This window comes from Notolepis coatsorum, assembly GCF_963971535.1.
Source record: "Notolepis coatsorum genome assembly, chromosome: 14".
Lineage (NCBI taxonomy): Eukaryota > Metazoa > Chordata > Actinopteri > Aulopiformes > Paralepididae > Notolepis > Notolepis coatsorum.
The window spans coordinates 83,452,111-83,467,110 of record NC_140178.1 but is presented as its reverse complement, the minus strand read 5'-3'; the positions used below and the strand labels follow the sequence as shown (position 1 = coordinate 83,467,110).

The 15,000-nt window shown below is 43.0% G+C and overlaps 1 protein-coding gene across 1 annotated transcript in view; it reads right to left on the bottom strand.

Annotated features, from left to right (window-relative positions):
* The window catches only part of cacna1aa (calcium channel, voltage-dependent, P/Q type, alpha 1A subunit, a), a gene marked incomplete at both ends in the record, with an annotated part of 229,070 nt that overhangs the window by 182,164 nt on the left and 31,906 nt on the right, over positions 1 to 15,000 (bottom strand).

Below are 15,000 nucleotides of genomic sequence, written 5' to 3'. Positions count from 1 at the left end.
TTTGACAACCTAGGATGGCTTAGAGTAGATGACAGAGTACAGCAACTTGCAATGGGCCTGGTCTACAAGATACACTATACGACCGGGGTGCCCATGTACATGTCAAAATACTTCCCAAAGGTCAGTGAATACCACAACCACTACACCAGAGGAAGCTCAACAAATCATGTTAAACCCAGATTCGGCTCAAACAAGGGACTAAACACGTTTCGCAATTATGCCACATCAATGTGGAACGCCCTACCCAAAGCTGTAAAGGAATGTGAATCCCTGCCCACATTCAAAACCGCTCTTAAAGAGCACCTACGGGAGGCTGCAATTCGAAACTGGCCACCGTAAATGCCCAAAACCCCCACCACCTCCTAATAGACAGTCTCCTCCCCACCGCATGTATATATCCCCTCCCCGCCGTATGTATATTTCTCTCCCACCTACCCACCCCCTCCTAATGTACAGTCCCCTCCCCATCATATGTATATACTCTGTCAGGATCTAGGGGTAACAGTACTGTATATTTGAATACCGTTTATGTCACAAATGTATCAGTACTAAATACCTATATGTCCCTATGCCATAAATGTCATGTATGTTGTGTATGTCATAAATGTCTATATGAATTGAAAATGGGGGACCCTGATGGAAACAAGACTAACGTCTTTCTCAGGTCTGCATCCCCTTAACAATTGTATGTATTGAGCCGTACTGTATTGTACCCATTCTGCAATCTGTTCATTCATTCATTCAGTGTGCTGTTGGCATTTTGAGTCATTTTCTTAACATCTCACCTGCCATAACTGCAGCGGTTAATGCAGTCAAATGCAAGGTAGTGTTGTAAAAACTAGTTTGGACATAATTGAATCATTGGAATGTCTGTGTGTGTGTGTGTGTGTGTGTGTGTGTGTGTGTGTGTGTGTGTGTGTGTGTGTGTGTGTGTGTGTGTGTGTGTGTGTGTGTGTGTGTGTGTGTGTGTGTGTGTGTGTGTGCATTAAGGCTGTCCCCGAACACTGTTTTTGGGATTCGAACTTCGTCAGGGTTTTTCGAACGAACGTTCAAACCTTCGTTTTTAATTTAAAAAAATATATATATATTTTTTTTTACTATTCTCAAACTAAATCCTCAATTTGAATAAAGTGATTAATCTGATTAAATGACTATTTATTTTTTATTAAATCAACTTTCCAGCCCCAGCCCAGGGAGAAGCCCCAGCCCAACAAAATCAATTAAATCAACTTTCTTTAATGAATATAACTCATCAGTTTCTTTTAATACTATAATATTAGTGTAGCCTAATCTTTATCTGCAACTGTGAAGAAAAACCCCATTGGTTTAAACAGAATTAATAAAAAATAAATAAATAAAAAATTATTACAAATTTTTCATTCAAATGTTGATTTAGAATTCGAATGCTAACGTAACGAACGAAGGTTCGAAGGTTCGAACGTTTGGGCTCAGCCCTAGTGTGCGTGTGTGCGTGTGTGTGTGTGTGTGTGTGTGTGTGTGTGTGTGTGTGTGTGTGTGTGCAGACTGCAGGTACAGGGCAGATATCCAACAGCATTTGTCTATTTGTCTATATCTATAAGAAGCTGAGGCACGTGACTCCAGAATACCGCCATGAAAAAAAATCTATCGCCGACTCTCTCGCTCTCTCTCCCTCTCTCTCTTTCCCCCTCTCTCTCTCTCTCTCTCTCTCTCTATCTCTCTCCCTCTGTCTGTCTCTCTCTCCCTCTCTCTCCCTCTCTCCCCTTCTCTCTCCTTCCGCACTCTGCACCCAAATCCCAAAATAGCTTCCCGTCACTGCACCCCCCCATCCCTTCTCTCAAAGACACACACACTCACATATATACTGTAAATACATACATACACACACATACACACCAGCCTGCCACCAAAACTGAATTATTCAACAGTCGGAATGTAAGGCTAAGAGAGAGAGGGAGAGAGAGAGAGAGAGAGAGAGAGAGAGAGAGACACACACACACACACACACACACACACACACACACACACACACACACACACACACACACACACACACACACACACACACACACACACACACACACACACACACACACATGTATCTTACCTTTTAGGCATTTATCTGATGCTCTCGTTCATTTGCTCATTGTACTAGTAACCTAACATGAGCAAGAAATGAGATAATCTTATTAATACTTTCAGTGCCATGAGGTGGCGCCAGAGTTAGCGCTTCAATGCCACCATCGGCAATATTACGCTTAATATCACCTAATCTATGTTTAAAAGAATCCTTTTCCAGTCAGCGCTGTCAAGGCAGATTGGTTTTTTATCGCTTCATTTCCGTTTGAGAGCATTTTGAAAAGCACCCGTTTTGAGGTAAAAAACAGTCCATTCTGGACCATTCTATGATAATCGTCTTTTACTGGAATATTTCAGAACGTTGATATTTGCCTATTTATGAATCGTTTTCAAATAAACGCTAGATGATCAATATTATACGTGCACGCACGCACATTCGAGCCGCGCACGGATAATCGTCGTGTTCATTTTCTCTTGGATTTTTACAGTGAAACCGAAAGAGCCCATTTCACAAAACAGCTTATATCTTCATCAAAATGAGTCTGATTATCCTAACACTGATAACATAGATTCCTTACCTGACATCAGATGGTATCCAACTGGTATATTCCAATTCCTGATCGATAAGTGTATAGATCCAACGTGATACAGTCTACAACTCCCCCAAAACGCTGCCGCTAGACTGCTCACAGGTACCCGGAAGAGAGCTCACATCACCCCTGTACTTGCCTCCCTCCACTGGCTCCCGGTGCGCTTTAGAATAGACTTCAAGGTCCTCTTAATGGTGTACAAAGCCCTAAATGGTAAAGCCCCTGCTTACCTAGCAGACCTCCTCACCCCCTATACCAACGCCAGGGCCCTCAGATCGGCTGATAAGGGTCTCCTAACCACTCGTAGGTCCAACTTCAAGTCTAGGGGGGGACGTGCTTTTGCGGTCGCAGCCCCTGACCTCTGGAACAGCATCCCCATGTCCATCAAATCTGCCCCCTCCATCGAGTCTTTTAAATCAAAACTCAAAACCCACCTATATCGCCTGGCCTTCCCTGACTCACTTTGACTCTTGCCGTACTTGTTGACGTGTTGTTCTGTTTTTCCTTTGTCTATCCGTTGATTTTATTTTATTTCTCTGTTTATTTTATACTTTTCTTTGTACTTAGCTTAGCCATGTGAAGCACTTTGGTTGACAAGCGTCATGTTTAAACGTGCTATACAAATACATTTGATTGATTGATTGATTGACAGTAGTACACATGATTCCGCGGGTCTCAGAGGCTCCAGAATGAACTGTGATAACCCCGGCTGCATCAGTGGACTGGAAAATGTGGAGTACAGGATTTTTTTCCCCATCCATTTTCATTGAGTCCATTCCAAAATTCCTTATGTCATCTGGGAGACGATAGGCGCTCGGGTATACTAGAGTAGGCTCGCGTGATGCAATATGATTTCAGATCGCTAAAAAAAAAAAAAAAAAAATCAGAGAAATCTCGTGAGTGGCTTTCAACAAGATATTAATAATTCCGAGAAAACTTGTGAGTGGCATAGAAAGTGTTAACAACGAGAGCGATGAAAAGTACAAAAAAACAACAAAAAAACATGCTTGGTTCATCTTTGTCCGTAGTGCCTATTCATTTGTAAGTTACTTTTATTTATTTATACATTTTTTGTTCTTTTTGTTATTTATTCTTAGGCCATTTAATACACAATGTTAAAAAGAATGTATTGCTCCTATAGTCAGGTTCACTTTATACTTTCATCGGATTTTCTTGGGGATTTGCAATACTATACATTTTTGGAAAGGGAATTGTATAAGGAATCAGAAAATCCATGTTTACATTTGCCCAGATGTCTATAAGGCGGCCATATTGGAATTTCCAAAATGGCCACCGTAAAATGTAGGTTTTGTAATATCTCGGCTTCTAAATGAGCTAGAACATTGATTTGAACTTCTAAACCTACATTTTCAGGATCAAGGAATCCAATGGTGGTAGTTACAAAGCTTCTACATTTTACATTAACCCTTCGATGCATGAGTGGGTTGAAAATGACTGGGAGAAATGCAAAATGCATGATTTCTTTTTAAGTATACAAAAACAAATAGATTTGATTATCTTTCATCAAATAGTCTATAATAAATCATTATCATATATACATGTAAAATATCTATAAATTCAGCAAAAGGCCAATACAAAAGGCCAATACAATTATAATCTGATGCAAGCCCCGCCCTCAAAGGTGCAAGGCCACACCCTATAGCAATGGCCTTGTTCTTCAGACTTCTCTTCAGATATTCTCCTAATATTTGTTGTGGCCCACACATAGCCTACTATATGTGAAGTGTCATCCCTCAACATTATTCTACCCAGCATTTGATACATGTAAAGTAAGTATTGTGTTAATTTCTACCTCAGACAATTTCAACAGGTTTTATGTCTATAACATCACATTTAAGCTAGCTACTATTACTATTGTGTCATTCATGGCATGATGTTATCATCATGTATCATCAAAATAAAATACAGTAGTTTGCCAACACTAGTTAGTTAACTAAATAAGCTAGCTAACATTACTGTATAGTTTGTGTCATTCATGACTATTGTTTGAGATAGTAGGTCATCAAATTACCCTACATTATAGCTAACACTAGCTAGCCAGCTAACTAACTAAGCTAGCTAACATGGCTAACATCTCAGAGTCCTATCAGCTGACACACCTAGGATGGGTTGTTGCATCTGCATTATCCAGAATGAAAGCAGGAGAAACGTCCAGCAAGATTCCAGGCTGGGCAGGATACAACTCACTGTTGTCTGAAAGCCTTCCCTTGACACAGGTTGGAGCCCTGCCACTATTGCCAGAGGTGGCCCACGAGTGGTCAACTCTGTTGACTGTGATCATGCAGGTGAATCAGCTGAGGAAGTTGGCAGTTGGGGAAGATCACCCCACAGTCATTACCTTTGACATGGCCCTCTATGAGAAGGTGGTGCAGCTCCTAGATGCCAGACCTGACCTGAAACAGATGGTTGTTCCCAGACTGGGTGAGCTGCATGTCGTCATGGCTGCCCTCAGAGCTCTTGGTGCCTCCATGGAGAATTCGGGTATAGATGATGTCTGGATGGAAGCAGATGTGTATGGTCCTACCACAACAAGGCAAATCCTGAAATGCACACACTACAAGCGAGCTCTCCATGCCCACATCTACTCATATGTAGCACTCTATGAAATGGCTCTAGAGGAATTATTCAAGGACAACCCACAACTGAAACGTGTGTGCCTGAAGACAACAGAGGGAGTAGAAGCTGCCTGCTCGGTAGGTATAGACATCAAGGCTGAATCTGTGAAGCAAGTCAACAGCACCCTCATGGAAGCCTTGACCACTGCTGAATTCATCACAGCATTCCAAGAATGGGAGGAACAAAAATCCAGGCATGCATTGTTCAAGGCCATGATGAGCTACCTACATCGGGTGGAAACAATCCTGTTCTTTGTAGCAGCAACTCGGAATGCTGACCTTGAACTCCATCTGCAGGCTGGAGAAGCACTGAGCAAGCTGTTCTTTGCAATGGATCGCATCAAGTACAAAAGACTCTGGCCAAGATACATTGCAGACATGCATGACTTGAGGCTCAGACCTGGGAGGAACTACGGGCAGGTAATATATCAGTCACCAAGAGTGTCATTCCCTTTGTGTCTGTTGGGGCAGACCACGCATGCGAACATCTGAACAAGCTGATGAAGATTCGCTCTGGGATTATTGGCATCTCTAACAATGCCAATGCCAGGCAGAGATTTTTCTTGGTCACACCAGAACTTTCACATCTGTCGAAAGAGTTCAAGAGTCAATTTGACATGGAAGCTGACAGAACCATGCAGTAGGGCTGGGCGATATGGAAAAAAATCATATCGCGATAACGATATGATAATTTTATTTTATTTCTCGATATCGATAATTATCGAATTGTTATAAGTATAAAAAAAAAAAAAAAAAAAAAAAAACATTTTTTTTTTTTTTTTTTTTTAACAACAGATGTATGTTTATTTTGCAGCAATTCTTTGTCATTGCCGCCATCTTTAGTGTTACATCCCCTCACACTCCAGTTCTCAGGCTGCAGCTGGTTTAAAAGCTAAAGTAAACCGGCTTCTCTGCTGGCTGTGGCTCCAGAGGAGTTGAACAGTTCTGGCTCTGCTAGTTTATTTTCGATCTTTTGGCGCTTTTTTGGTGGACAAACCACCGCACATGTGCACTGTGACTCGTGACTGGAGTCTAGTTCTGCTAGCACACATAGCCTACTGTGTACAGACGGTTTCAAAATGTATTTTAAATTAGAAAGCAAACAAAATAAATGGACAAGAGAAAAAGAAATCTGAATTTGGTCAGTATTGTCATTTGGACAAGCAAAGCCATTACTTTAAGTTGCAGGCAAGAAAGACAAGTCTGTCCACTGTCTCTGGTTTTAAAACTGCCCTGTTGCAGGTAAAAAAAAAGAAATTCAAAAAAAAAAAACGATTTTTTGATTTTTTTTAATTTCGATATTCAATATCGATTATTAAAATATATCGCGATATTTATCGTTATCGTTATATCGCCCAGCCCTACCATGCAGCACCATGAGCTTGGGCCAAGTGCAGTCAAGAGGGCACATGGTACAATCGACAAGATCAAGGCAGCCATACTCAGTCATGGAAACCCCTTTACTACTGAAGGTGACAGGCTGCACAATGTAATCATGCACGCCTACATCCCAGATGAGTATGTACCACATATCTTGAATGCTGATGTCACTGGCCAGAAGTTGTATGAAGACTATGTGTCAGAGTGGATCAATGGAGATGTCAGCCTCTGGGCCCCTGTAAAAAAAGAACAATAAGATGTTCCTGTCTGGGAACAAGAAGATTACAGTGAAACTCAGAGACAATACTGTGGATTTGAAGGAGACCAAGGACCTGTTTGCAAGGCTGATGGTACTTGCCAGGTCAAACCGAGACATCAACAAGAAAGAGGCCATAGGAAACTATGAATTCACTCTGACACCAAGGGCATTGTTCGCTCCTGATGGAACAATCCTGCCATGCTATGACAAGTCCAAGTTAATCCATCTCCTTGAGAAATTGACAAGAGAAGATATGCCCCATGAAGATCCTCAGCTTCCTCAAGCTCGAAGTACTACCCACCAGGATGCAATGGATACAGGATTCACAGACCCCACATCTACTGATCAGCCAATTCGAAAGATAGCACTGGTGGATGGCATGGTGCTTGTGCAGAGGCTGAGCACAAAACTAGCCACTGTAGTGACAGTCAAGGATCTGAGTGGCTGCTTCAATGACAGACTGATGTCACTAACACGAGATTATGATGAAATAATCCTTGTATTCGACACATACAGGACAGATTCTCTGAAGAGCGCAACCAGAGATAAACGAAGACAAGGAAAAGCTATCCAATACCAAGTCAGAGATGACACCAACATCAAACACATCCCACTTAGCAGGTTCCTCTCTCATGACCAAACAAAGGCCGATCTGACTGACTATCTTGCAGCCAAAATGCTAGAATACAACAGGGGATCCTCCAAGCTGATCATCACGTCAGCTTCTGGGCACACTAGGAGCAACAAAGACCTACTCTTTGAAGGAAATAACCATGAAGAAGCAGACACACTGCTGATCCACCAAGCTGTGCTGGCAACACACCGGAACCCAGCTGATGCACAGTTGATGTTCTTCTCACCAGATACAGACGTTCTAGTGCTAGTCACAGCAAACTATGATCTCTTGCTGAAGAACACATTGATTTCGATGGCCTCTGGTGTTGTGCAGATTGAACCACTGTGGCGCGCTCTAGGAAAAGAAAGAGCAAAGGCTTTGCCAGCTTTCCATGCATTCACTGGGGCCGACAACACAGGGAGGTTCTCCCGTATAGGCAAGGCAACCTGGCTGCAGATCTATCTAAAAGCAGATGAAGACATTATCAATGGTTTTCAGATGCTTTTGAATGAAGCAGAAGTGACAGAAGGAATGCTGTCCACACTGGCTTCCTTTGTATGTGCAGCCTACTCACCCAAGGGTATCAACATCAAGACAATCCCTGAACTGCGATGGCATCTCTTCTGTAAACACAGGGCAGAGAGTGACAAGCTCCCTCCAACACATGGAGCTCTGAAGCAGCATATCTTGAGGGTCCATGTACAAACCAGGGTATGGGCACAGGCAGCCATTGCTCTGCAAGATCCGCAGCTGGACCCCCTGCACAATGGGTACTTCAAAGATTCAGATGGCATGAAGCCAACAACCACAGAGGTCCTCCCAGCCCCGAAGGCCATCATTGAGATGGTCCAATGCAGATGTAAAACGAACTGTTCTTCTGGAAGATGTTCCTGCAGAGCTAAAGACTTAGCCTGTACTGACATGTGTCAGTGCAGTAGCCAGTGCCCGAATGACGATGATTCCTATGCCGTGATGGATGTGATGAAGATGGTGATGATGGTGTATAGATGTGTATACATTCACATAATCTATCACATAATAGTCTAATGAAGAAGGTTACTACTTTTCTGTGGTCATGATACTGAAGTTGATGTCAGTTGCCAATCAGTTCATGTCAATTATCTGTTAAGTCCTCAATAAAAGTTATGTTAACATGCACTTTGGTTCTACCTCGTTTTTGTTGGCACCATTGGATTCATTGACCCTGAAAATGTGGGGTTAGAAGTTCAAATCAATGTTAATCTAGCTCATTTAGAAGCCGAAATATTACAAAACCTACATTTTCGGCGGCCATTTTGAAAATTCACCTGGGCAAATGGAAACATGGATTTTCTGAATCCTTATACAATATCCTTTCCAAAAATGTATAGTATTGCAAATCCCCAAGAAAATCCGACGAAAGTATATAGTGAACCTGACTACAGTAATCTTCGACCCACTCATGCATCGAAGGGTTAATGTAAAATGTAGAAGCTTTGTAACTACCACCATTGGATTCCTTGATCCTGAAAATTTAGGTTTAGAAGTTCAAATCAATGTTCTAGCTCATTTAGAAGCAGAGATATTACAAAACCTACATTTTACGGTGGCCATTTTGGAAATTCCAATATGGCCGCCTTATAGACATCTGGGCAAATGTAAACATGGATTTTCTGATTCCTTATACAATTCCCTTTCCAAAAATTTATAGTTTTGCTAATCCCCAAAAAAGTCCAACGAAAGTTTAAATCACTTTATAATGAACCTGACTACTATAACTAAAAACACACAGGTGTGCGTGAAAAGCAACACAAATTGTGTTAATAGTAGGGCTGCAACTAACGATTATTTTGTTATCAATTAATCTGTCTATGATTTTATCGATTAGTAAATTAATCTAAACAAATTTACCAGAAAGATTTATAAAATTTGCAATTGAACATTTCAAAATATATTGACGTGTTTTTCTGTCATCTCCACTCCACACTATGTTAGTGCTTGTGACAGCACAGGAGATAAGATTATATGTGTTTGGTGCACCTCGAGACTGGGTGCTCCTATGTTGGGTGCGCCTCGATACTGGGTGCTCCTATGTTGGGTGCAGCTCGAGACTGGGTGCTCCTATGTTGGGTGCAGCTCGAGACTGGGTGCTCCTATGTTGGGTGCACCTCGAGACTGGGTGCTCCTATGTTGGGTGCACCTCGAGAACCTTCTGATTACCAGACGACCGCTCTACCTCCTGAGCCACAAACTCCAAGGCTACGTCTACATGGTGGGTTGACACACAGCAGCCACCAGTCGTTTTGGCAGTTATTGGTAGCAATGTGTCATCCGTGATTTATGTGCTGTTCATCACATGCTATCAATGTTGCCACATTGATTTCTACTCCGTCCTCATATGTTGTGAGCTCTTGCCCCGCTTGCAGTACATTACAGGAATGACATGTAGCGTGCATAATATATCATACACTCAAAAGGGATCGATCTGGATTCGGGAGAGCTGCGCAATCCGTTGATCCACCACCCGCTGGGTTTATTTGGTGCCAAGAAATCACTTAAGTGACAATGAGTGCATTTACATGCATAAAGTAATATTTATGTCCAGAAAGAGCTGTTTCTATGGTAATATTAGCAATATTATGTTTACTAGTGTATATGGAAGATATTAGTGATCAGGATTTGAAGATGCATATAAACCTTATCTGGACAACAAGACCTGAATTGGATATTAGAAACCATCTGGAATACTGTGCATGTAAATACATTCTTTGTGAAGGTGGACATCTTGCAATTACTATAGTAATAGAGGTAGTAGTAGTACTAGTTAGGGATGCCCTGATCAAGTTTTTTGCCACCGATACCGATCAGCGATCGTCTATGAGCCATATCGGCCGATACCGATCGCTGGCCGATCGTTTTTGGTATAAAAAAAATATATATATATATATAATCATACTTGTAGTTGTATTATCTGCGAGACATCGCCACAACGCAACAAGTCAAAATGCTCGCTATCTGCAAACAGCTCCACTGTATGTGTGTACTCGAGTAGCCTCCAGCTATGGCCAGGATTCTCCGGCGCTGCAGCTGGACCCTATTGGTATACTGTGCATTTGTCAAATCACATTCAGCATGCCCTCAGCTCGAATACACATCGAATCAATGTTATAAGACATTGATATCAGGAGCTATCTGTAGCTACTGCTAGCCGGCTAGATAACGTTAAGACAACGCCTCAGTGAACTATTTAGGACATTTCGTTTTGAACAGTGAGCTAACGTGAGCTAACGTGAGCTAACGTGAGCTAACGTGAGCTATCATGCACTACTAGACTATTGCTGGAGCATTTGTTGATATCAGGAGCTATCAGTAGCTAGCCGGCTAGATGACAATGCCTCATGTATTAAACTAAAAGTGAATAGTTGACTGGGTCATTCTGTTTAAACAGTAACGGTAGCTAACGTTAGCTCACGGAGGTCGCATGCACTAGGTTATAGCAGGCCCGAGCAGGCCCGAGCTTGTTTACATGGGTAAGGGAGGGGCAGTAGGAGGAAGAGGAGGAGCAGCAGTTTGCAGCTCCGTGTGTCTGAGACTGAAGTCAGCGAGTGAGATCTCCGCCGATACCGATCGGGGCATCCCTAGTACTAGTAGTAATAGTAGTAATATAGGTGGTAGCAGTAGTAGTAATAGTAGTAATATAGGTGGTGGTAGTAGTAGTAGTAGTAGTAGTAGTAGTAGTAGTAGTAGTAGTAGTAGTAGTAGTAGTAGTAGTAGTAATATATTGGTAGTAGTAGTAGTAATAATAGACAGTTGTAACATTAGTAGTAGTAGTAATAGTATTAATATGGCAGTTAGGGGTGGAACGGTTCACAAAATCTACGGTTCGGTTCGTATCACGGTTTTGGTTTCACGGTTTTCGGTTCGATATGTTTTTTTAATTTTTAATTCTTTTTATGTAACACTCTAAAAATACCATATACATCAGCATAAGATATATAGCCTAAAGATAATCCAACTTTTCAGTTAAACTCAAGGACGTAGTCATGCAAAAACTGAAAGAATGAGGCAGTTTGACATCAGGCACATTATTTGTGGAACCGACCATGAGACTCGCTCTGAACCAGGCAGTGGAACCGACCATGAGACTCGCTCTGAACCAGGCAGTGGAACCGACCATGAGACTCGCTCTGAACCAGGTAGTGGAACCGACCATGAGACTCTCTCTGAACCAGGCAGTGGAACCGACCATGAGACTCGCAGTGGAACCAGGCAGTGGAACCGACCATGAGACTTGCTCTGAACCTGACAGTGGAACCGACCATGAGACTCGCTCTGAACCAGACAGTGGAACCGACCATGAGACTCGCAGTGGAACCAGGCAGTGGAACCGACCATGAGACTCTCTCTGAACCAGGCAGTGGAACCAACCATGAGACTCGCTCTGAACCAGGCTGTGGAACCGACCATGAGACTCGCTCTGAACCAGGCAGTGGAACCGACCATGAGACTCTCTCTGAACCAGGCAGTGGAACCGACCATGAGACTCGCTCTGAACCAGACAGTGGAACCGACCATGAGACTCGCTCTGAACCAGGCAGTGGAACCGACCATGAGACTCTCTCTGAACCAGGCAGTGGAACCGACCATGAGACTCGCTCTGAACCAGACAGTGGAACCGACCATGAGACTCGCTCTGAACCAGGCAGTGGAACCGACCATGAGACTCGCTCTGAACCAGGCAGTGGAACCAACCATGAGACTTGAAGTGGAACCAGACAGTGGAACCGACCATGAGACTCGCTCTGAACCAGACAGTGGAACCAACCATGAGACTCTCTCTGAACCAGGCAGTGGAACCAACCATGAGACTCGCTCTGAACCAGGCAGTGGAACCAACCATGAGACTCTCACTGAACCAGACAGTGGAACAAACCATGAGACTCGCTCTGAACCAGGCAGTGGAACCAACCATGAGACTCTCACTGAACCAGACAGTGGAACAAACCATGAGACTCGCTCTGAACCAGACAGTGGAACCGACCATGAGACTCGCAGTGGAACCGACCATGAGACTCGCTCTGAACCAGGCAGTGGAACCGACCATGAGACTCGCTCTGAACCAGGCAGTGGAACCGACCATGAGACTCGCTCTGAACCAGGTAGTGGAACCGACCATGAGACTCTCTCTGAACCAGGCAGTGGAACCGACCATGAGACTCGCAGTGGAACCAGGCAGTGGAACCGACCATGAGACTCGCTCTGAACCAGACAGTGGAACCGACCATGAGACTCGCTCTGAACCAGACAGTGGAACCGACCATGAGACTCGCAGTGGAACCAGGCAGTGGAACCGACCATGAGACTCTCTCTGAACCAGGCAGTGGAACCAACCATGAGACTCGCTCTGAACCAGACAGTGGAACCGACCATGAGACTCGCAGTGGAACCAGGCAGTGGAACCAGGCAGTGGAACCGACCATGAGACTCTCTCTGAACCAGGCAGTGGAACCAACCATGAGACTCGCTCTGAACCAGGCTGTGGAACCGACCATGAGACTCGCTCTGAACCAGGCAGTGGAACCGACCATGAGACTCGCTCTGAACCAGGCAGTGGAACCGAACATGTAAAACATGTTAATAAAGTATGAGGAAAAAACTGTGGAAACGTAATAAATAAAAGGCAGTGAAACAATAATCAAATAAACACCAAGATATATACTATCTCTATTGGAATGGAGACTGTTCAGCACAGGATAAACTAGGGATGGGCTTTTTACAAAAAAATCCAGATCGATTGATCGCATGATGTACTCGAGTACTCGTGGATTACTCATGGATTACTCGTGGAGGAAAACACTGTACAAAATAAACATCTTTTCCTGTGATTTAGACTTTGCTCTTTTATTTTGAAACCCCCCGACCGGAAGTAATGTTGTTATCGCTATGAGCAGACAACTTGTGTCGTCCGGTTCTGTGTTTTTGAGCTAATGCTAAAACAAATGTTGAGATTGTTGGTGAACAACTAACTTTAGGTTAGTTTTAACATTAGCTAACGAATAACGTTAGATGCAGCTACCCTACAGGCAATCGACGATGAGGAGGAAGTGTCAAAGCAGTAATAGAATAACCCTGTGGTGCGTAGGCACGACAGCGCAACTCAAAACTAGGGCTGGGCGATATGGCCAAAAATGATATCACGATAACGATATGATAATGTTATCATATCACTCGATATCGATAATTATCGATATTGTTATAAGTATTACGTTTTTTATTTAATTTTTTTTAAACAACAGATGTATGTTTTTTTTGCAGCAATTCTTTGTCGTTGCCGCCATCTTTAGTGTTACATCCCCTCACACTCCAGTTCTCAGGCTGCAGCTGGTTTGAAAGCGAAAGTAAACAGGCTTCTCTGCTGGCTGTGGCTCCAGGGAAGTTGAATAGGTCTGGCTCTGCTAGGCGCTTTTTTGGTGGACAAACCACTGCACATGTGCACCGTGACTCGCGACTGGAGACTAGCTCTGCTAGCACACATAGCCTACTGTGTACAGACGGTTTCAAACTGTATTTTAAATTAGAAAGCAAACAAAATAAATGGACAAGAGAAAAATAAATCTCAATTTGGTCAGTATTGTCATTTGGACAAGCAATGCCATTACTTTAAGTTGCAGGCAAGAAAGACAAGTCTGTCCACTGTCTCTGGTTTTAAAACTGCCCTGTTGCAGGTCACACACAAAACAAATTTGATATTTCTTTTTTTCTATATCGATTATAAAAATATATCGTGATAATAGTTATCGTTTTATCGCCCAGCCCTACTCAAAACTACCTGTTGTATTAAATTAATTGATGTTTAACTTGTCCCTATGTCCAGTCCTTTGACTAGCCCCACCCGTTCATTGTAAACAATGATGCATGTAATTTTGTTAACGTTAATCTGTGTTGTAGCTATGTTATACATTCTGAATGGCATTAACGTTAGTTGGCTACTGTCATTGTATTTCGTTGGTTAGCTATTTAGCTAATGTTGATAGCATTGAATAGCATCAATGCTAGATCTTTAAACTTTATTTAGCAGTCCAGCTTCTCCGGGCAGTAGCGTATAGCGTTTGTTCAATCACGCTACGTCACTACTTGGGTCTAAAAACAGCTACACTACAGAGAACGCTACTTGGTTCAAAAGGAGCGATGCCACCATCACTCTACTGAGAAATGTAGTTAAGCTATGTAGCGTTGCTACTTGTAGCTAGCTACTACCCAACACTCAAGTAGGGATGCCCGATCGATCGGCCAGTGATCGGTATCGGCCGATATTCACTAAAATAGCTGGATCGGGTATCAGTAAAAACTACAAAAAACTACCTAGCCTTCTCTCCAGTAGTGGGTGAGATGCAAGTTGGGTAGGAGAGAGAGAGAGAGAGAGAGAGAGAGAGAGAGAGAGAGAGAGAGAGAGAGAGAGAGAGAGAGAGAGAGAGAGAGAGA